This window comes from Bos grunniens, chromosome 6, assembly GCF_055505025.1.
Source record: "Bos grunniens cultivar Pamir isolate PY7600 chromosome 6, Bosgru_T2T1.0, whole genome shotgun sequence".
In the NCBI taxonomy this organism is placed as follows: domain Eukaryota; kingdom Metazoa; phylum Chordata; class Mammalia; order Artiodactyla; family Bovidae; genus Bos; species Bos grunniens.
The window spans coordinates 50,852,777-50,876,768 of record NC_141170.1 but is presented as its reverse complement, the minus strand read 5'-3'; the positions used below and the strand labels follow the sequence as shown (position 1 = coordinate 50,876,768).

The 23,992-nt window shown below is 42.1% G+C and overlaps 2 long non-coding RNA genes across 2 annotated transcripts; one reads left to right on the top strand and one right to left on the bottom strand.

Moving 5' to 3' along the window:
* Positions 1-7,162: 7,162 nt before the first annotated feature.
* On the bottom strand, positions 7,163-14,882 carry LOC147370704 (uncharacterized). The gene is made up of 2 exons (XR_015166157.1): positions 14,532-14,882; positions 7,163-8,551 (listed from the first exon to the last, which is right to left on the bottom strand). It is a non-coding gene; the product is annotated as an uncharacterized LOC147370704 (long non-coding RNA).
* Positions 14,883-14,908: 26 nt separating this feature from the next.
* Positions 14,909-23,566, top strand: LOC147370703 (uncharacterized). The gene is made up of 2 exons (XR_015166156.1): positions 14,909-17,675; positions 19,090-23,566. It is a non-coding gene; the product is annotated as an uncharacterized LOC147370703 (long non-coding RNA).
* The last annotated feature ends 426 nt before the right edge of the window (positions 23,567-23,992 follow it).

Here is a 23,992-nt window from a genome sequence, read left to right as displayed (position 1 = left end):
TATAAATATTGGAAAATCCAAACATAGTTTATTTACGCATGTTTTCTCAAACACTGTGTGTGCCAAATTCACAGGGTTTTATTGTACCAAAGTGAAAAAGTTATTCAGCACAATATGCAAGACAATTTGAAAATGTCTGGGAAATTTCGACACAGAGTATATCTGTAGTTAATTTCTAGAAAACTGTGCTAGGAGTCATAATGTCTTGGTGACAATAGATAACACTGTGTAATTTTTTCCTTGTGAATGTATTTATGTACATCAATTCAGTTCAGTCCCTCAGTCATGTCCGACTCTTTGCGACCCCATGAATCGCAGCACGCCAGGCCTCCCTGTCTATCACCAACTCCCGGAGTTCACCCAGACTCACGTCCATGCAAAAATACATAAGACCCCAATCCTACTTTCAGAGAGCTCCCAGCCTAGAGGAGGAAAGAATCCATTAGAAAGCTAACAAAATACACAGTAAAAAACTGGTCCAAATCCCCTGTGAGGTGTGCTACGCCTTGCCTTGAACCTTCATTAATGTCACAGAACCTGACCTTGCAGGATTCAGGATGGGGATGCAAGAAGTCTGCATAGTAGAAAGAACTGCATTAACAAAGATGAGGCAGAAGCAGGTGTAGAGAAAAGAAACGTATTTATTGAGTTCTAAACTCAACCTTATGTACATAGTAGGTCCTTTGTAAATGTTCAGTGAATAAGTATTCTTGTTGAAAAAGGATCATTAGAGCCATTTTGAAGACAAAGAAACTGAGGCTCAGAGAGATTAAATCATAGTTCCAAAGTCACTTAGCTAAATGTGGGGAAGTTAGATATTGACCCCCAGGCAGTCTGCCTAGCAAGATTCTCTTCTTTGCCCTGTCCAGATGGGTGGCTCAAGTCTAGGGTGTGCAGTGAGGGGGCAGAGTGGGCATTGTAACCAGAGGGGAACTTAGACACACAGATAGGGCCTGGGCTGCAGCTGTCCCTAAATGACGTTCTAGATAACACACGCTGTTCTTGGAGAAAAGCTACCGAAGATCTTAAAGTGGAAGAGTAATATCATCAGTCTTTATTTTAGAAACAAGGTCAGTCAGTCGGTCAGTCATGTCCAACTCTTTGAGACCCCATGAACCACAGCATGCCAGGCCTCCCTGTCCATCACCAACTCCCGGAGTTTACTCAAATGCATGTCCATTGAGTCGGTGATGTCATCCAACCATTTCATCCTCTGTTGGCCCCTTTTCCTCCCACCTTCAACCTTTCCCAGCATCAGGGTCTTTTCCAATCAGTCAGTTCTTTGCATCAGTTGGCCAAAGTATTGGAGTTTCAGCTTCAGCATCAGTCTTTCCAATGAATATTCAGGACTGATTTCCTTTAGGATGGACTGGTTGGATCTCCTTGCTATAAGTGGGATAGGGTGGAAGTTAGAGGGTGGGGATGGGAGCAATGGCTATGAAAGTAGACTAATAGATAAGTTAAGAAATGGTATTGTACAGAGCTGATGAAGAGGAATAGATTTGAGACTGAGCAGGGGCTGTGGAAATGGAGACCCAGGGGGAAAGAGGCCTGGAAACACGTCTGAGGGAGCGTAACCACCACTCACAGGCCAGATGGACTAGAGGGGCAGAAAGGGATGCAAGATGGAGCTGGGATGTCTAGCTTTAGTAAAGGGTGATGCTATGAGCTGAAACAGAGACAATAAGAAAAGAAATGCAGTTGGTCGGCAGAAGATAATATTTTAGACATTTCTGGCTAGAGTCACACAAAAAGAGATGTATAATGGACAGCAGGGAATACAAGATGAGCACAAAGGAGAGTGGCTGGAACAAGAACATGTTGGAAGTCATCAGTCTCCAAGAGACAGTTAGGACCAGAAGGATGGGAGGGCCAGGGAGAGGTTTAGAAGGAGAAGAGAGGGGAGGAGCAGGGCACAGGAGGGGAGGTCACAAAGGAAGGGCAGAGAGGCAACAGGAGACCCAGAGGGAGAAGGCTGTGGAGGCCACGGAAGAGTCTAGGGGAGCTGGAGTTGGCTGACTGAAGGTTCCCAGAAGAATGGATAGGGCGGAAGCCAGGGGAGGAGTGAAGAGTGAGTGAATGAATAGGGAGAATCAGTAAGGTGGATTCTTTCAGAGTTTCCCAGCAATGAGAGGAGAAACCGGGTAACTTGAAGGGAGTACTGAGGAGAGAGAAACCTTAGCGTGCTCCTGGGGGAAGTTTGTGAGCTGCCAGCTGCCTTGGTCGGCCACCAGAGGAGGAAAGTGGGTGAAGCAGAGTTCTTTCTCATCTACTCTTGTGCAAAGCAGCTTTCTTAACAGGGAGGGGGAGAATCTGACTTAGTAGCAGCATCGTCTCTACCACTGTTAAAAGACCAGAGTATTGCAACATTGCTCTTCTCACGGTACAGTCTACTGATTGCTTTATAATCATGTTCTCTTTTGGAGGGGTAAAGATAGAACTGGACTTGTAGCAAAAGGTTGTAGGAGGTGGCCAAGTGCTCTGATTCTTGAGCCAGGTTGCCTAGACTCAAAGCCCAGCTCTGTCACTTGCTATGTGAACTTATCAATTATTTAACTTCTCAGAGGCCCAGTTTCCTGTTGTGAGCATTACCCAAGACAATACGAAGAACTTAGAACAATGTCTGGCACACAACCAGCCTCATGGAGATACTGGCTATTATCCTTAATGGTTATGCCAAAGATCTGGGGCATCGGTGCTGGAAATGACCCAGGGGTTTAACTGACCCTGACTTTTCCACCTGCCACTGGCGCATATTACTGCTAGGATTGCTTTAGCTATTCTTTACCAACATGAAATTCTTTTAATTTTGCATGAAACATCCTGCAAATTAATATTTGCTTTTTAAGATTACAAGAAGCTGTTCTTAAAATGAAAAATAAAGCCTTCTCCTGCAAGGTAATAAGGAAGAGGACACTATTTAGGAAAAACTGATTTTGGTGTCGTAAAACTCTGAAGTACAGAGCTCATAACAGTATAACTGAATAAATAATTATAATACTAGAGAGGAGGGGGTCTACATGCTATTGAATATCTAACTCTTATTTTAACTGATTAAGGAAGCTATATTTATGCTTCATACACTTCTTAAAACATTCTTCCTCTAAAATATTTCAAAGCACCAAAGTAAAACATCTGGCACCAGGCAGTATGCAAAACAATCTTTTGCTGTTTTTCATGGCAGTGTGAGCTCTTACTTGGAATTGCTCTACCTCACTGCCCCCTGCTGGTCGAGACTCAGTACAAACCAAAGCCCTGTGACCACTCCAGTCGACTTCAGATTGTGTGCTCCCCACAGGCTGCAAAAAGATAGCCCAATTGATTCCTATTAAGAAAATAAATTGCTGGAAAAAAAAAGAAAATAAATTGCTGGGACTTGCCTGGTGGTCCAGTGGTTAGGATTTTGCCTTCCAATGCAGGGGGTGAGAGTACAATCCCTGGTCAAGGAGCTAGGATCCCACGTGCCTGCTGGCCAGAAAACCAAAAAACATAAAACAGAGGCAACCTTGTAATACATTCAATAAAGACTTTAAAATAGTCCACATCAAAAAATCTTTAAAAAAATAAATAAAAAAGGAAAATAGATTGCCATTTTAACTTACATCCTGGTCAGGTATTGGTTTTGTGGAACTTGTAGTTTATTCTATTCGGGGGACCCTCTAAAAGATTAAAGAATACAAAGTCACAAATACAATGTCAAAGGTGGAAGAAAATATCTACTTTAAAATAAAAGAAATGACAACACATTACAGATGTCAAAATGCTGACAGCTGCCACAGGCGTTGCACAATCCAGAAAACAAAATATTCTGTATTAACTAGCTGTCTTACACACCCCCCAAACTCTCTTTTACCTTACATTAAAAAATTCTTTGCCTCTTTTTTTTAAAAAAGGTTTTGCAATGTTTTTTTGTGGTGGGAATAGAAAGACAATTCAAATTTTCCTCAATCATGGTTCATCTTTTTTTTTTTTAAACTGTTGATGGTTGAGAAGAATTTCCCTCAACTTCACAATCCATTTGCAATGTTCTGTGTATTTCAGGTTGATGGTCAAATTTGGTGGTCAGTTTCTTAATCATAGAAAATCATTTCTATGATTCATGCATGCAGTTTCAGGACATTTTCTAGTTTTCTACTACAATATGTAATCTTGAATACTACTTGAAATAGGTAGCACTTATTAACCAGTTTATCTCTATGTCCCCCTTGCAGTGGATACAATTTCTGTTTTTTAGATGGCAGCATTTCATGTTAAATTAGCAAGATAACTAAATACTTTTCTAATTAAGTGTATTTTCACTTCTCTTCCTTAATGGAATCATCAAACAATCCAAAAACTGATTACTTCTGTTTGACATTTGTCTCTTCTTTTTTAAAAATTATCTTTATTTATTTATTTGGCTGTACTGGGTTTAAGTTGCAGCATGTGGGATCTAGTTCCCTGACCAGGGATCGAAGCTGGGCCCCCTGCATTGGGAGTGCAGACTCCCAGCCACTGAACCACCAAGGAGGTCCCTGTCTCTTCTTCTTGATGAATTACTGCTTTTGGTATGATCTGGAGTTTTTTGGTCACAATTTGTTTCTCAATATCAGGCTAATTTCTCCTGATTTCATTCTTCATAGTAACCACTTTTCTTTCATATTCCACTAAATTTACTACCTGAATTTTCTTTCAAAATGGTAACTCTGTGAGGTGGGTGTGTTAACTTTTTGTGTTAATCATTTCACAATATATATATATATCATGTTTTGCACCTTAAATTTTGCACACAACTTTGTACATACTTTACACAACTTTGTAAAGTATGTCTCAACAATGTTGGAAAAAAATTTTTTTCAGTTCTTTAATAAAATAAGTAAAATGTCTATTGCTTCTCACTTGTTTTTACTGAAAACTTCCAAAACAACATTCAAAATTGCTCAATTTCTCCTCAGCAGGACCCAAAACTGCCTGCCGCCACTCTAATGCCTGCGATGTGAGGCAAATGTGACAGACAGGACGCTGAAGTGGAAAGGGACAGCTAGTTGGCTGAACCAACTGTGTTTAAAATAGCTTACTTTTGAAAATTTTGTGTAAATGGATGACCACGTGAGCACAGAGCTGGAGCACGTCACAGGGTCATTAACTCCATGGGGAAACTTCCACGTGTCTCTGTGATCCCTCCTGTTTCCAGGCAATGCCAGGGTTTGCGGACAACTCTGTATGGCTTATTGATCCCATTCTGCTGTGCCTGTCCTTGCAGAAAACTGTTTTAATTTAAATCAGGTGGATGAAAAGTGAAAGTCGCAGTCGTGTCTGACTCCTTGCGATCCCGTGGACTGTAGCCTGCCAGGCTCCTCTGTCCATAGGGATTCTCCAGACAAGAATACTGGAGCGGGTGGTTGTTCCCTTCTCCAGGGGATCTTCCCAACCCAGGGGTCAAACCCAGGTCTTCTGCATTGCAGGCCGATTTTTACCATCTAAGCCACCATGGAAGGCCGTGGATGGAAAGTCAGTCTAAAAGAGAGTAAATTCAGAATTAAGAAATATTTTTTAATGTACCTTTAAAAAAATAGGCAGATCTACAATTATATTTGATGATTTCACTCAGTAATTGATAGAGCAAGCAGTCAGTAAGGATATAGTAAACTTGAACATTTTGAATAAGCTTGTCCTGATATTTGTAGAATATTGCATACTTGAAAATGTATATTTTAAGGTATGAGATAGAAATCAAGAGACTGGTTTAGTTTGTCCCTTCAATAACTTGACGTTGGAGTATGTCACTTATTTGTAGAATAAGAGAATCTAAGAAACTTAGATTGTTTCTAAGATCCCTTTTAATTCTAAAATTCCATAAACTTGATGTACATATTAGACACTAGGATGATTGCATGAAGAAAGAAAATCAGACCATTTTTACTATTAAAATTTTGGGGAGGCATATGAAAATGTATTACTATCATGCTCACCATCAACTATTGTTTTTAGCTTTTCCTTCTAGTCTTTGTATAAGGCCAAAGAGAGAAACTGGCCACTTTGACAACCTGAAACTGGACTCCAGGAATGTCACCAACAGTATGACCTTTGCAACCAAATCCAGCAACCAGAACTTCATCATTTTCCTCAATAAAATTCAAACAGCCGTCATTGGTACAAAGGTTGTGATTTTTTTTTTTTTTTTGCCATTTCTGATTACTGAACCCTGACACACTTCCTAATGGCAGAATCTGGCTCTTTGGCTTCAACTTCTACTTTTTCAAGCACGATTTCCTTGGCATGAGAAGCACCTCCAAAAGGATTGGCTGTCAGAGTTATGCACAAATGGGCTTCCTTGTACTGTTTACTGGGGCTTCCCAGGAGGTGCTGGTGGTAAAGAACTCTCCTATCAATGCAGGAGCAATGCAGGGTTGGATTCTTGAGTGGGGAAAATTCCCTGGAGGAAGGCATGGCAACCCACCCCAGTATTCTTGCCTGGAGAATCCCATGGGCGAGCCTGGCAGGCTACAATTTATAGGGTCACAAAGAGTTGGACATGACGGAAGCAACTTAGCATGCACGTCTTGTTTATCAAGTCATTTCCAGTCTTGTCGGTGGCTACTGAGCTTCCTGGCAATATGAACACCAGGATATTTGCCCGTCATCCACAGGCTTGAGCAAGAGGGAGAAGAAGCACAGGAAGGAGCCACAAGCCACTGCAAGCCCAGACCTTTAAAAAAAAAATAAAAGAACTTGCACACTTGCAATAATTAGTTGTAATTAGTGTGACTATTTCTTGTGTGTTATTAGGCTTGAAAATTCTGTTTTTCATAAATGGACTAAATGTTTGCTCTCACTATATTATTATATTGCAAATATTATATCATACATAGTATTAATTGACTTAGAACTCACATTTTTCTATTGTAGTATACAATTTACTTAGCCCAGTTCTATGGTGATTACCACTGATTTAATATTGTCAGATTAATTTTGTATGTATATATTCTTAGGCAGAGCATCACTGGGTCGTTAGACTTCCTTTTTATTGTTGAAAATGTACACCTTCTAGGAAGGAAGGATATTTTAGGAAGGTGGATACTAAATGAAGGAATACTTTAAGGAAAAAGTATTGTTTTTAAAATAATTTAAATAGAAAATAAAAGCTTGTTGCTATAATCTGCTTTGTATTCTCAACTTCTGGTTTTTGTTTTTTTTGTTTTTTTTGAAACATTGATAGTATATTTATCTGGGCAGCCAGTTTGCAAGACTTCAGATTTCTAAAAACAAGTATTGAGGCCCAAAATGTTGGGATTCCAACTCATTCTTTCTCAGAAGGCTCTGGGGTCCTTATGCAAATTCCTTCCATTCTTCTCCAGCAACCAGCTTTGCATAATAGAGACCTTCCAGGAACAGTGCCAGGATTACTTCTGATACACCCTCTGCCCTCCTCTTAATGCCTCCTGGACAATGCATCTATCTCATAAGTATTAGTTTGATACAGAAGTAATTGCAGTTTCAGACTGTGAATTTTAAATCATTATGACTAGGCTCAAACACATCTTTATTAATTAAAATAGGAACCATTATAATCAACACATTTTTGCCAATGAGAAGTGTTTGTTTATTCCTGGAAATGTTTCAGGATTCGACGGACACTTGGAAAGCATTCTGCCTCCTGTGGTTATGGAAGGGTTTTCCTTGCAAGTGTTGTGGAGATGCTTGAAGAAGTGGTAGTCAGTTGGCGAGAAGTCAGGTGAATATGGCGGGTGAGGCAAACCTTCATAGCCTAATCCGTTCAAATTTTGACGCATTGGTTGTATGATGTGTGGTTGGGTATTGCCGTGGAGATGAATTGGCCCCTTCTGTTGACCAATGCTGGCTATAGGTGGTGCAGTTTTTGGGGCATCGATTTGCTGAGCATACTTCTCAGATGTAATGGATTTGCCAGGATTCAGAAAACTGTAGTAGATCAGACCACAGCAGACCACCAAACAGTGACCCTGACCTTTTTTTGGTGCAAGTTTGGCTTTGGGAAGTGCTCTGGAGCTTCTTCTTGGTTCAACAGCTGAGCTGGTCATCACTGGTTGTATAAAATGCACTTTTCATCACACATCACAATTCGATCGAAAATGATTCATTATTTTTGCCTCGAATAAGAAGATGGCACTTCAAAATGATGATTTTTTTGGTTTGTGGTCAGCTCATGAGGCACCCACTTACTGAGCTTTTTCACCTTTCCAATTTGCTTCAAATGCTGAATGACTGGAGAAGGGTTGACGTTGAGGGTTTTTTTTTTTTTTTTTTTTGGCAACTTCTTGTGTAGTTGTAAGATGGTCAGCTTTGATGATGGCGGCTCTCAATTGGTCTTTGTTAACTTCCAATGGATGGCCACTACTCTCCTCATCTTCAAGTCTCTCGTCTTCTTGACAAAACTTCTTGAACCACTGCTGCAATGTACCTTTGTTAGCAGCTCCTGGGCCAAATGCATTGTTGATGTTGCAAGTTCTCTCCACTTCCTTACAACCCATTTTGAACTCGAATTAAAAAAAAACACTCAAGTTTGCTCTTTGTCTAATGTCGTGTCTATAGTCTAAAATAAATATAAAATAAACCACAAGTAATGTCAGTAGCAAAAAACACAAAGTGAGAAATATGCATTAAAATTATGTATAATACAATCCATTTATTTAGAATATATTTCAATATCAAATGCCAAAGTTCAACAATATAAAACCACGATTACTTGTGCACCAACCTAATAAAAGGGGCTGATCAACTGCTTCTTTTCAGGACAAAAAGGTGCACTTGCAGCTTTTATCACTGGACAGGGGATCTGTTGAAATAACTGAGCACTTTTGCTCAACAGACCTCTTGTTTCAGTTTGGCCTTAGCAAGGTCCCCATCAGATAGAAGGAGAAGGCAATGGCACCCTACTCCAGTACTCTTGCCTGGAAAATCCCATGGACAGAGGAGCCTGGTAGGCTGCAGTCCATGGGGTCGCAAAGAGTCGGACACAACTGAGCGACTTCACTTTCACTTTCACTTTCATGCATTGGAGAAGGAAATGGCAACCCACTCCAGTGTTCTTGCCTGGAGAATCCCAGGGACAGGGGAGCCTGGTGGGCTGCCGTCTGTGGGGTTGCACAGAGTCGGACACGACTGAAGCGACTTAGCAGCAGCAGCATCGTATAGAAAACCTCCAGTGCACACATGGTTAGTGATGCCATATGTCTTGGCCTCTAGGGACACGTTTTAGAATAACACATCTATCCTCTTTTGCCACCTTGCTCCAATCTGCTGCCATAAGATGCTGGTCTTTTGGGAAGGAATTGCTGGTATACAACCCTCGCACCGTCCTCCTCCTTTTCTTTATGGGGTGGCTGCAGAAAGTATCTGTCCTATTCTGCAATTAACTACCCAGTAAAAGCTCTGCCCAGTGGGGTGAGGCCTGTGGTTTTCTAGGCCTGCCTGTGGCTGACTCCCTCAAATCTTACACAGGGGACTAATCAAGAGGAAACGAATCAGTTCCTTCCCAGGACGATCTAGTAACTATGAAGATGTACACATTAGAAACTTGCGGGTCAACCCACACCCCAAACTGGGTGATCCCAACCCTTTCCCACTTAATCTACCAGCATAGGTTATTCTACCTCTGGATGAATCATCTCATAGGACTACTCCTGGCTTAACTGCATACAGTGGTGTGGGTGGTGTTGCAAAAGGTTTTTTTTAATGCCTGTTAGAATGGGAGAGGACAGGGAGGTGAGGGAAGAGGAAGAGGAGCCAAACTGGAAACGTTGCAAGCTGACTCTGGAGCTGAACTCGTTTTCACTCACCAGGGTGCTGTGGAATGTATCATCACACCTGCCTCATCCTGTTTGTGTAAAGTCAGAAAGCTTCACTTGAGCACGTCCTAAGTGGGAGGTACATTTCACATTCTTTGTCCTTGGCTTCTGGAGAAGGCAATGACACCCCACTCCAGTACTCTTGCCTGGAAAATCCCATGGGTGGAGGAGCCTGGTAGGCTGCAGTCCATGGGGTCGCTAGGAGTCGGACACGACTAAGCGACTTCACTTTAACTTTTCACTTTTCACTTTCATGCATTGGAGAAGGAAATGGCAACCCTCTCCAGTGTTCTTGCCTGGAGAATCCCAGGGACGGGGGAGCCTGGTGGGCTGCCGTCTCTGGGGTCACACAGAGTCGGACACGACTGAAGCGACTTAGCAGCAGCAGCAGTCCTTGGCTTCAGGGTCCCTTCATTAGACCATGCTGTCATATTTGGTGAAACTTCTAAGTTCACCTGAACCTACAACACAGCTTCATTTTTCCTGACTTTGTCTCTTTTCTAGACGTCATCCCATTTACCTGGATGGCCTTCCCCCAGTTCCTGCCCTTTGTAATCTTCTCCATCCTCCGAAACCCACTTGCCTTGATCATCTTAGCTTTTGCTCTGTGTAAAAAAGACCTATCCTTTACTGTTTCTGAATCGTTTGCTTAGTGAGTCACCAGCAGAATTTAATTTTTTTCTCCAGGTTTCTGTAGTGGGGACCATGAACTGGCTTCTCATAGTTCTGTCATCAGAGAAGGCAATGGCACCCCACTCCAGTACTCTTGCCTGGAAAATCCCATGGACGGAGGAGCCTGGTAGGCTGCAGTCCATGGGGTCGAGAAGAGTCGGACACAACTGAATGACTTCACTTTCACTTTTCACTTTCATGCATTGGAGAAGGAAATGGCAACCCGCTCCAGTGCTCTTGCCTGGAGAATCCCAGGGACGGTGGAGCCTGAGGGGCTGCCGTCTATGGGGTCGCATAGAGTCAGACACGACTGAAGTGACTTAGCAGCAGCAGCAGCAGCAGTTCTGTCATGGCAGGAGTCTAATGTGTAGTGACCTCACAGATACAGAAGCAATCTCTCATACTTCTCAAAAGAGACACACCTCTAGATATCTACTTGATTCATTTGTTCATGTATCTTGTTTCAGTTTAGATTATATACTTTTGGAAGGGTATATATTTTGTATCTTCTAAGATACTGTTGCAGTGAAAAGAAAAAAAGAGGACTGAGTTTTTCTCTTTCCCTATCCTGAGAACGAAAGATAAAGAGAAGATAAAGAGAACAGTGAACAGGTCTGAACATTCCTAGTTTTTTTTTTACTTTAACTGCTCTTAACTCTGCATGTCTGTAGCTAGGTTTGCTTTTCTGCCTCCTAACTCTACAGGTGCTACAACTGACAATTTTTCCTTTGACTCTATTTTAAATACATCCTCTATCTTGTATTTACCTTTGCAATACCCTCCCTTGTAGCTACATATCAGAAAAAAAGGCCAAAGAGCCACCACCAAACTGCCAGACTCAATTACCGGGTTACTGACTCCAGTTTATGACTGTCTTTGAAACAGTGCAAGAGGAAGAAATTAAGATCCTATCACCTTGTTCCTCATCACTGACTCCTGATTGTGAGCCCTTGGCTTATATAAGCCCCTAGAATCTTCATGAAGCAGGGAGCACACAGTTCTTGACCTATCAGCCTTGTGTTCTCCTCTCTGCTGGCTGAGATTTAAAGCCTTCTTTCTATTTTCTCCAAACTCTGTTTTCGTATTTTTTTGATTTAGCTTCGGTGGGCAGAGAAGGCCAAGAGTTTGGCCAGCAACAATACTTATTTAACAACTGATGTTCAATTAATGGCAGAAGAGAAGGAACTAATTCCTCCTGGATCCTGTAAGACATAAAGAAGTCCACCATGAGCCCGCAAAGCTTTATCCTAAAACTTTGTATGCATTTTACAGCACTGTCTGTAGCTTACCCCTATTTGTTTTAACATGAAAATGTTATGAGTTAGTTACACTAGGTAACCTTATGGGCTTCCCAGGTGGTGTTAGTGGTAAAGAACTCACTTTAGAGACTTGGGTTCGATCCCCAGCTTGGGAAGATCCACTGCAGCAGGAAACAGCAAACCACTCCAGTATTGGCTGTAGAATCCCATGGACAGAGGAGCCTGGTGGGCTACAGTCCATGGGGTCGCAAAGAGTCAGACACAACTGATGAGACTTAGGACTCATGGAGGTAAACTTAATGCCTTGAAAAGATGTGTAATATTAAATTTCTAAGTCTTTATATCCTCTGATGGGCTTCCCAGATGTCTCAGTGGCAAAGAATCTGCTTGTCAATGCAGGAGACACAGGAGACTCGGGTTTGATTCCTGGGTCAGGAAGATCCCCTGGAGAAGCGAATGGCAACCCACTCCAGAGTTCTTGACCGGAAAATTCCATGGACAGAGGAGCCTGGTGGGCTACAGTCCATGAGGTTGCAAAGAATCAGACATGACTGAGTGACTGAGCACTGGGCACATATCCTCTGATAAACTGCTGCTCACCCTTGTTGTATATCCCAGTTAAGAAAGCATGGCAGGATGGAGACATACACCATGTTCATGGATCAGAAGAATCAATATAGTGAAAATGAGTATACTACCCAAAGCAATCTATAGACTCAATGCAATCCCTATCAAGCTACCAACGGTAATTTTCAGAGAACTAGAACAAATAATTTCACAATTTGTATGGAAATACAAAAAACCTCGAATAGCCAAAGCAATCTTGAGAAAGAAAAATGGGACTGGAGGAATCAACCTGCCTGAATTCAGGCTATACCACAAAGATACAGTCATCAAGACAGTATGGTACTGGCACAAAGACAGAAACATAGATCAATGAAACAAAATAGAAAGCCCAGAGATAAATCCACGCACCTATGGACACCTTATCTTTGACAAAGCAGGCAAGAATATACAATGGGGAGGAGACAATCTCTTTAACAAGTGATGCTGGGAAAACTGGTCAACCACTTGTAAAACAATGAAACTAGAACACTTTCTAACACCACACACAAAAATAAACTCAAAATGGATCAAAGATCTAAATGTAAGACCAGAAACTATAAAACTTCTAGAGGAAACATAAGCAAAACACTCTCTGACGTAAACCATAGCAGGATCGTCTATGACCCAGCTCCCAGAGTAATGGAAATAAAAGCAAAAATAAACAATGAGACCTAATTAAACTTAAAACCTTTTGTGGAATGAAGAAAACTATAAGCAAGGTGAAAAGGCAGCCTTCAGAATGGGAGAAAATAATAGCAAATGAAGCAAGTGACAAAGAATTAATCTCAAAAATATAGAAGCAACTCCTGCAGCTCAATTCCAGAAAAATATACAACCCAATAAAAAAATGGGCCAAAGAACTAAACAGACTTTCTCCAAAAAATACATTTAGATGGCTAACAAACATATTAAAAGATGCTCAACATCACTCATTATCAGAAAAATGCAAATCAAAACCACAATGAGGTACTATCTCACTCTGGTCAGAATGGCTGCTGTCAAAAAGTCTACAAACAATAAATGCTGGAGAGGGTGGGGAGAAAAAGGAACCCTCTTACACTGTTGGTGGGAATGCAAACTAGTACAGCCACTGTGGAGAATAGTGTGGAGATTCCTTAAAAACCTGGAAATAGAACTGCCTTATGACCCAGCAATCCCACTGCTGGGCATACACACTGAGGAACCCAGAAGGGAAAGAGACACGTGTACCCCAATGTTCATTGCAACACTGTTTATAATAGCCAGGACATGGAAGCAACCTGGATGCCCATCAGCAGACGAATGGATAAGAAAGCTGTGGTACATATACACAATGGAGTATTACTCAGCCATTAAAAAGAACACATTTGAATCAGTTCTAATGAGATGGATGAAACTGGAGCCTATTATACAGAGTGAAGTAAGTCAGAAAGAAAAACACCAATACAGTATACTAACCCATATATATGGAATTTAGAAAGATGGTAATGATGACCCTATATGAGAGACAGCAAAAGAGACACAGATGTAAAGAACAGACTTTTGGACTCCGTGGGAGAAGGCAAGGGTGGGATGATTTGAGAGAATAGCACTGAAACATGTATTTTATCATATGTGAAATAGATCACCAGTCCAGGTTCGATGCATGAGACAGGGTGCTCAGGGCTGGTGCACTGGGATGACCCTGAGGGATGGTATGGGGAGGGAGGTGGGAGGGGGATTCAGGATGGGGAACACATGTTCACCCATGGCTGATTCATGTGAATGTATCACAAAAACCACCACAATATTGTAAAGTAATTAGCCTCCAATTAAAATAAAATAATAAAATGAGAAATCACAATGCACAGAACTAAAAAAAAAAAAAGGCATGACAGGGAGTTCCCCAATGGTCCAGTGGTTGACTCTGTTATGCCAATGCAGGGGGCATGGGTTTGGCTCCCTGGTCAGGGAACTAAGATGCCATGTGCCCCACAGAGTGGCAAAAAAAAAAAAAAAAAACACTACACACACACAATGTAGACTAGCACAATAAAAGAGAAACATTAAAATATACATAATTAAAAAAAGAAAAAACATGGGGAATAAAAGTTAAATGTTTATGGGATGAATAAAATGGAAAATTTGATATTAAAATCCATTTAGGCAACTTCTTGCAGAAGTTTATATATTGGCAAATATAAACAGTCTTCCAAGGGAGTGAACTCACCAACAAGAGTCTGGTCTGTATTTCTTTCAAGTCTGGCCAGCTAGTGCACAGATGTGATCACTTCTTACTATAGCTTAATTTTACAGGTGGGAAAGTGGAGGCTTAGGCAGGCAAATGGGCTTCCTAGGTGGCTCAGTGGCAAAGAATTCACCTGCCAATGCAGGAGACACTATTTCCATCCCTGGGTAGGGAACAGCCCCTGGAGGAGGAAATGGCAATCCACTCCATTAATCTTGCCTGGGAAATTCCATGGACAGAGAAGCCTGGTGGGCTACAGTCTATGGAGTCTCAAAGAGTCAGATTCAAGGGAGCATGCATGCACTAGGCAGGTTAACAAGCCCCACAGTAGCTGTAGCTGTGAGTAAACAGACCATACTACCAGGGCCCCCAGGCCCCCAGGAGACTCAGGCCTCTGGGCCAACTCCCTCCTGTAGGACTCCAGCGCCAATTCAGGACTTCACATATACTTTTCATGCTGGGTTGAAATTATTGGAGCACTTCAGACTCCACCCCTGGGTCAAGAGCTCCTCCTTGCTGGGACTATGTCTTGTTCACCTCTCTCTGTGCACTCAGCCTGCCACACAGAGGGTTCCCAGGAAGTGTGAAAATGAATAGGTGAAAATGTATAAATCTAAGAAACTGATGAATGAGTCTCAATTTTACAAGCCTATCTTTAAAAAAAAATTTTTTTTTACTAATAGTTGCTTTACAAATGTGTTACTTTCTACTGTATAGCAAAGTGAATAACTTATACATACACAGATAACCCTTCCTTTTTGGATTTCCTTCCCATTTAGGTCACCACAGAGCACTGAGTAGAATTCCCTGTGCTATACAGTAGGTTCTCATTACTTATCTATTTTATAGTAGTGTATATACATCAATTCCAATCTCCCAATTCATCCCACCTTCCCCTTTCCACTTTAGTATCCATAAGTTTGTTCTCTACATCCGTGTCTGTATTTCTGCTTTGGAAATAAGTTCATCTGTAGCATTTTTCTAGATTCCACATATTAGCGATATTATACGATATTTATTTTTCTCTAACTTCATTCTGTATGACAGTCTCTAGGTCTATCAACGTCTCTGCAAACGTCCAGGCCTGTCTTCTATAAGCCCTTTGTGTTTAACTTGTGCCAAGATTATAAGTCTAAATGAAAAAGAATTCAATGCTTATATGAGAATGTGAACTCAGTGTTTCTCAAGATTTTTCTTACTGTTTTCACTGTATTGAAAATGTTCACTCAAGTGGATCTTCTTTACTTTGGATTGATTCCCTTTCACCTCTTTGGGAACCCCCTGTGGCCCAGGACACAGTGATTGTTTCTGTCTCAGAACAGGCTCTTCCTATTCCGCTACTGCAGGAACACAACTTGCCTGTCTTCTGTGGTGGTAGTTTAGTCACTAAGCTGTGTTCTACTCCTGCAACCCCATGGACTGTAGCCCACCAGACTCCTCTGTCCACGGGATTCTCCAGGCAAGAATATTGTAGTGGGTTGTCATTTCCTTCTCCAGGGAATCTTCCCAACCCAGAAATGGAACCTGGGTCTCTTGCACTGCCGGTGGATTCTCTACCGACAGCTACCAGAGAAGCCCTATGACATACAGCATCTTGGTCACCATTCTCACAGGACCCCAAGTTAAATCACCTTCAGGTAGATACAAGGAGAATCCCTTCTTAACTATGTTATAGGTACAGATGGTAATTCTACAACTTAAGATAGTTTTTAAAAGCAGCTTTATTGAGATATAATTCACATGCTATGAAATTCACCTATTTACACCATTCAATGGCTTTTGGTATGTTCAGAGTTGTGTAACCATCACCACCCTCCATTTTGGAACATTTCCGTCACCACATAAAGAACTTCTACTCTTTGGCCATCACTCTCTAGCCTCTCCCAGGGCTGGGGGTAAGGAACTAGTCATGTGTACGATGAGACAGCTCTGTGGCAATACAAGCATCTATTTTGCTTGAATATGAATCAGTCAAGATCATTGTTCTCAAGTGACAGAAATATGAATCAAACTAGCTTGGGCAAAAGGGAGTATTTATTTTTTTAATTAAAAATTTACATTGGATTATAGTTGATTTACAATATTGTGTTAGTTTCAAGTGTACAGAAAAGCGATTTAGTCATACATATTTTTGACTTAAATGTAGAAAACTTACTTCACAAATCAATAATTTTTGAAGTTTGACTTAGTTGTCTTCAATTATGAGAGTTGTGAGTTTGGGGCAAAATGAGGGCTGCAGCCCAGGCGATGGCACCTCAGATAGCTCTGAGAGACTGCTTCAAAGAGGTGAGGGGAAAAGGTCAATATATATGATTTTTGGTGAAGGAGGAATACATGCAGTCAAGCACATATATTTCCTTAAGGTTTCTACTAGTCTTGTGAAGTTCTGCTGGTCACAAGGAGTAGTCATCACCATGAAGGATTTTAGGGCTTTTCTAGATATGAGAAGATACAAGAACTGAGCTCATATAATCAGCTCCTGAAAAGATCTTAAGTATCTGAAGACCTGTCCTGCCAGTTTTTCCCTGAGCACAGAGTATCTCACTTCTGCTCTCCACCCTGAATTCCTTTCAGCGGGTATTGAAGGTCAGCAGCTTCAGCAGCACATGGCTTAATCCTTGTTGAGGTAGATATGTAGATGGCAAGTGCCAATTTATAATTTGCAATATACATATATCTATTCTATTTCAGATTCTTTTCCCATATAGGTTATCATAGAGTACTGAGGAGTGTTTCCTGTGCTATACAGTAGGTCCCTGCTGATCATCTGTTTTATATATAGCGGTGTGTATATGTTAATCTCAGTCTTTAAGGGAGCATTTATTGACCAGTAGGATCCATGAAGTTTGAAGCAAACCATGGGAAGGGCACACAGGCAGCTGGGTCTTAGAAAGCAAAGAGGGGTTTGAATACTCTTCTTTCTCCTTTGCCCTTCTTTTCATCTTTTTTCTCAGTGAAACCATTTTCCTCCACATGGCAGGAAAGAGGAGCATCTCTGTTTCCTCACATCACATGCTCTCTACCACCAAGAAACTTAGAAATAACCTGGAAGCCTAAAGCCAACAACATAGACAAATTCCCCTGGAAGACAACCAGGTCAAACTTCAAATATTATTGATTTGTGAGGTGAGTTTTCTTCTGGGGGTAGAATGACAATTCATCTATATGACAGAAAATGTGGTTGATGACAGCTGACATCTGGTTATAAATTAAAGATAGAAAGTGATACAAATTAAGAAGCATATTTACTTCATACCATGTGCTTAAAATCCAATAATAGTCACGATGCAGATATAGAGGTACCACGAAAATCTGTAGTAGATACCATGAAAATAAGCATAAAATAAGGATAGAATGTTAACACAATCACATGACAAAGTCCTCGTCAATGGGATGTAAGTGGAAGCAGTGTGTGCAACTTTTAGGAAGTGTCCTTCAAGGGTGACCTTTTTCCTTCCCCTTTCTTACTCTTTTTTTTTTTTTAATTTATTTTGTAATTAAAGGAAAATTGCTTTGCAGTGTTGTGTTGGTTTCTGTCATACAACAATGTGAATCAACCATAATAAGACGTATATTCCCTCCCTCCCCTCACCCTCTTTCTCCTTTCTTATTCTTGGTGGTTTGAATGAGGATGCAAAGCCTGGCACTGAAGGAGTTATCTTGAATGGTGAAGTGGAATCTGTCTGTAGAGGGTATTGAGCAACAAGATTGAAATGGCCTGGGTTCCCGAAGACTGTGGGGCCATCATAACAGCCTAGGACTACTTTATTAAAAATGTATTGTTATTTATTTATGGCTGTGCGGAGTCTTCGTTGCTGCGAAGGTTTTTCTCTAGTTCTGGGAAGCTTGAGCTACGATCTAGCTGTGTTGCGTGAACTTCGCATCATGGCGGCTTCTCTTGTGGAGTGCAGGCTCTATGGCTCATGGGCCCAGGAGTTGTGATTCCCGGGTTCTGGAGCACAGGATCAATAGTTGTGTCAGTTGGGCTTAGCTGCTGTGCAGCATGTGGGATCTTCCTGGCCCAGGGATCAAACCCATGTCTCCTGCACTGGCAGGCAGATTCTTTACCACTGAGCCACCAGGGAAACCCAGCCCAGGGTTACACATGCCAACATTATTAACAGAAAGACATAACCTGAATCTGGTTCAAGCCACTGTTATTTTAGAATTTCTGTCGTACTTGACCAAAGCTTGGGATAAAAGGTTGAAAAAAAAAAGGTTCCTATTCTAATAATTTCTCGATCTCAATGGATTGTACTGACAAGGTAGACAATGACATTTGCAGGTAAATCCTCAAAAAAGGAAAAAATAACCAACTTTCTGGTGGCTCAGCGATAAAGAATCTGCCTGCCATGCAAGAGACCCCAGTTCATTCCTCAGTTGGGAAGATCCCCTGGAGGAGGAAATGGCAACCCACTCCAGTATTCTTGCCTGGAAAATCCTATGGACAGAGGAGCCTGGTGGGCTATAGTTCATGGGGTTGCAGAGAGTCAGACATGATTTAGAGACTAAACAACAACAGCAATGTACTCTTTTTTAGGAAATCACGGGAGTAAACCAGTTAAGAGGAAGACATGGTCCTGGCAATGGAGAATCCAACACAGGAGACAGGTGAAAGTATTTCTCAAGAGGGACTGGAGGGAAGCTCCAGGACAACAGGCGTGCAGCCAGCCTGGGAAGCAGCCTGTTCAGATTAGAGCACAAGCAGATTCTTCCCAGTTATAGATTCTTTTCCATGATGGGTTATTACAAAATGTTGAATATAGTTCCATGTGCCATACAGATGGACCTTGTTGTTTATTCTGTGTGTAATAGTTTATATCTGCTAATCCCAAACTCCCGATCCATCCCTTCCCTCTTCCCCTCCCTGCTTGGCAACACAAGTCTGTTCTTTATGTCTGTGAGTCTGTTTGTTTCATAGATAGGTTCATTTGTGTTGTATTTTATAAGTAATATCATATATATTTGTCTTTATCTATCTGATTTATTTCACTTATATTCCAAGTCCATCCATGTTTCTGCAGGTGGCATTATTTCTTTTGTTCTTATGGCTGAGTAGTATTCCATTGTATATATCAATACTTACCGCATTTTCTTTATCCATTCATCTGTCAGTGGACATTTAGGTTGCTTCATGTCTTGGCTATTGTAACTGGTGCTGCTCTGCACATTGGGGTGCATGTAACTTTTCAAATTACAGTTTTCTCAAGATGTATGCCAGGAGTGGCATTGGCAGGATCATACCATAACTCTATTTTCAGTTTTTTAAGCAACTTCCATACTGTTCTCACAGAGGCTGCACCAATTTACATTCCCACCAATAGTCTAGGAAGGTTCCCTTTCCCCTCACCCTCTCCAGCCTCTATTATTGTAGACTTCTCGATGATGACCATTTTGACTGGTGTGAGGTCCCCTCCTAACGGTTGTATTATGCTCCTCACTTCGCCAGTTCAAAAGTACGTGGTATTTAACCTGTAAGCTGAGTTTAAAATCTGAAAAAGGACTCTGGGAGTTGAGCAGATAGGCTCCTTGCCTGTACTGACCCCCCTAGGTGGTGTTTACTAAACAAATGTTCAATCAAGGCAGTATAACAATTTCTAGAGGAGAAATTATTTTGAGCACAACATTCATATTTTGTAACTTGAATATTCCTCTTTCTCTCTTTCCTGTGCCCAGAGGGGCATAGGATTGAAGGAGGAAACAGACAGAGCTGGACTCCATCTTAGGCCAGGCTGTGAACATTAGGCTACACGCGTGGTCACCCTCCCAATGGACTCTGAACTTTGTGCCTTGTGTCTATAGAAATGGCATACCAATGGAAAACCAGACCCCAGATTAAGGAGCCTCAGGACTTGTACTTGGACTCTCCATTGCCTAAAAGAATATGCTAATTATCTCTGTAACAGAACAAAGTGGTAAATTCCATTATGTTTATCGGGATATGACCACAGGCCTATTGATAAATATCCACTGCTTATCTAGTCTTGTGACACATGAATCATGGATTAACTTTGATCGTATCTCTCTTTTACCTTGTCCAGACTAGTTTCAAGAAATTTGGGGAGGTGGGTTTGAGCAAGTACACTTAGGGTATATAAGGTTTTCACAAAAACTGGTCGGGGTCCTTGGCTAAGAGGAGACTCTGCCTTGGGCCCTCCAGTGTAATAAACTGTGCGTTGTCCTTCTGAGTGAGTTTGTTTCCCAGGACGCATGGCTACAACATTTGGTGCATTGGCCAGGAAGCCAAGGCTTCCCCAAAGATGGTTGCAGAATTCTTAAACCCTTGTGGGGGAGTCCAGGTGAGCTGTTGTTTGGTGCCCCTGACTGGATCTTCCCATTCAAAGACAAAGATGGGCTGTGATGCTGGGGCTCAGAGATATCAGGTCCCTGAGAGCCCATGGTAACCTTAAAAGTGGGGGACCAAAACATTGACTTCATGGTGGATACAAGAGCAGAACTGTGGGTGGTAACAAAACCTGTGGCACCACTGTCCAAAGAGACTACCGCTGTAACTGGGGTATCGGGAGAAGACATGACTAAATCATTTTGCCAGCCCAGAAAATGTCAGATGGGGGAGGGCACCAAGTGATTCATGAATTCCTCTACATTCCTGAGTGCCCAGTACCCCTGTTGGGTAGAGACTTGCTCTCCAAACTAGGAGCACAAGTGACTTTCTCCCCTGAGGAGAGGCCCACCTTCCGGATGGACACTATGACTTATTTGTTCTCTCTCTCAATACCACCCCAAGATGAGTGGAGGTTGCATGAGCCTCTGAAGGAAGAACCAGGTGGGCTAGAAGAGCATGAGAGAGAGCTAACTCAATTATTCCCTGAGATCTGGGCGGAAGACAACCCTCCTCCCTCCAGGCTGGCTAAACATCAAGCCCCAGTGATAATAGAACTCAAACCAGGCACCATCCCGGTTTGATAGTGCCAGTACCCACTACCGATAGAGGCCTGGGCCAGCATACTGCCCCGTATCAATAGATTGAAACAAGCGGGCATTCTAGTAGAGTGCCAGTTATCTTGGAATACACTGATCCTGCCAGTCAAAAAGGAAGGAGGACAGGACTATAGGCCTGTACAGGATCTCAGGCTAGTCAACCAGGCTACTGTGACTTTACACCCCACTGTTCCAAACCCCTATACCTTACTTAGCCTCCTCCCGCCAAGGACTAAAGTTTATACTTGCCTAGATCTCAAGGATGCCGCCTTCTGCATACACCTCGCCCCAGCGTCACAGCCCATCTTTGCCTTTGAATGGAAGATCCAGTCAGGGGCACCAAACGACAGCTCATCTGGATTCCCCTACAAGGGTTTAAGAACTCCCCAGCCACCTTTGGGGAAGCCTTGACTTCTAACCTGGATTCATTCCATCCGAAAGAGTATGAATGATGGCTCCTACAATATGTGGATGACCTGCTGCTGGCTGCCGAAACCAAGGAAAAATGTTGGGAAGGGACAAAAGCACTGCTCCAGCTGTTGATGGAAGCAGGTTACCGCGTGTCGTAGAAGAAGGCACAGATCTGCAAGGAGGAGTTAAAGTTGCAGGTATTGCTCCTTGGATCTATCATACAAGGATGGAGACAGCATACCACGCAGACCCAGAAAACGCCGAGTGGACTGCTCAGAGGGACCCCGCTGACCCTCAAGAGACCATCCTTAAGAAGAAGGAAAAGAAGATCCTGGACGAGCCCCTTGAGGATGAAGCCACATAATTAACTCCTGCTGCTTGGTCTCATCAACGTGCACATTTCTACACGGACTTCACAATATCTCCAACTGTTGGGTATGTGGGGCTATGCCTCTGTCTGTGATGGATGGACTTCCCTGATGGCTGTCACTGCTCCGCCAAGGAGATTTTAAACCACTCTGCTCTTTTCTGGGACGTAATCATAATCTCTCCCTGCTCTCTGGGTGTAAGCCAGACCTACAGTCAATAGACTTGGGTCATAGGGTTACCTTTGATATAAATGCCAGCGTAACAAAAGCCTAATCTACAACAAGCCCTGGTAAATCTACCTTTTTTACATGCTAGGTGGACAAGATCTGTGTTTCAATGGTATGAGTATATTGCTTCCTTATTTGTACCCTCTATAGGGACAACAGATATTATGATTAAAGTAGAGGCCTTGACTAATTTCACAAAACAGGCCCTCCTAGATAGACCAAAAGCCATCCAAGCCTTAAATGAAGAGCAAATCCAATTGAGAAAAGTGGTAATTCAAAATAGAATGGCTTTGGACATACTCATAGGTGCTCAAGGAGGGACCTGTGCTTTAATTAAGGTTGAATGTTGTGTATGCATTCCTGACTTATCTGGCAATGTATCAACTGCTGTAGATGACATGAAAAGCTAGGTAAAAGAAATGTCAAATGAAAACATTCCTTTCTGGACTTAGGTCCTATCTTGGGTAAAGGGCGATTGGTGGAAAACTATATTTACCATTGTTATAATTGCCTTGATAATTCTGCTTTGTGGACCCTGAATTTTACAATGTATTATGAACTTTGTAACCCAAAGGTTGTTGTCATTCTCCCAAATTGGCGGTCGGAGAGCCAGGGTGCAATATATCCCTATGAGTGATACTCGTAATATGAGTTAAGAGCATCAAGAGAGGGGAATGAAGGAGGAAACAGACAGAGCTGGACTCCATCGTAGTCCAGGCTGTGAACATTAGGCTGCATGCATGGTCACCCTCCCAATGGACTCTGAACTTTGTGCCCGGTGTCTATAGAAATGGCATACCAATGGAAAACCAGACCCCAGATAAAAGAGCCTCAGGACTTGTACTTGGACTCTCTGTTGCCTAAAAGAATATGCTAATTATCTCTGTAACAGAACAAAGTGGTAAATTCCATTATGTTTATCGGGATATGACCACAGGCCTATTGATAAATATCCACTGCTTATCTAGTCTTGTGACACATGAATCATGGGTTAACTTTGATCGTATCTCTCTTTTACCTTGTCCAGACTAGTTTCAAGGAATTTGGGGAGGTGGGTTTGAGCAAGTACACTTAGGGTATATAAGGTTTTCACAAAAAGTGGTCAGGGTCCTTGGCTAAGAGGAGACTCTGCCTTGGGCCCGCCGGTGTAATAAACTGCTCTGCAATATCTGCATTGTCCTCCTGAGTGAGTTTGTTTCCCGGAAAGCGTGGCTACAACAGGATGACTGCTGAAAGGTATTCCCTTTATAATTTTTTTAAATTTATTTTAATTGGAGGCTAATTCCTTTACAATATTGTGGTGGTTTTTGCCATACATTCACATGAATCAGCCATGGGTGAACATGTGTTCCCCATCCTGAACCCCCCTCCCACATCCCTCCCATCCCATCCCTCAGGGTCATCCCAGTGCACCAGCCCTGAGCACCCTGTCTCATGCATCGAACCTGGACTGGCAATCTATTTCACATATGATAATATACATGTTTCAGTGCT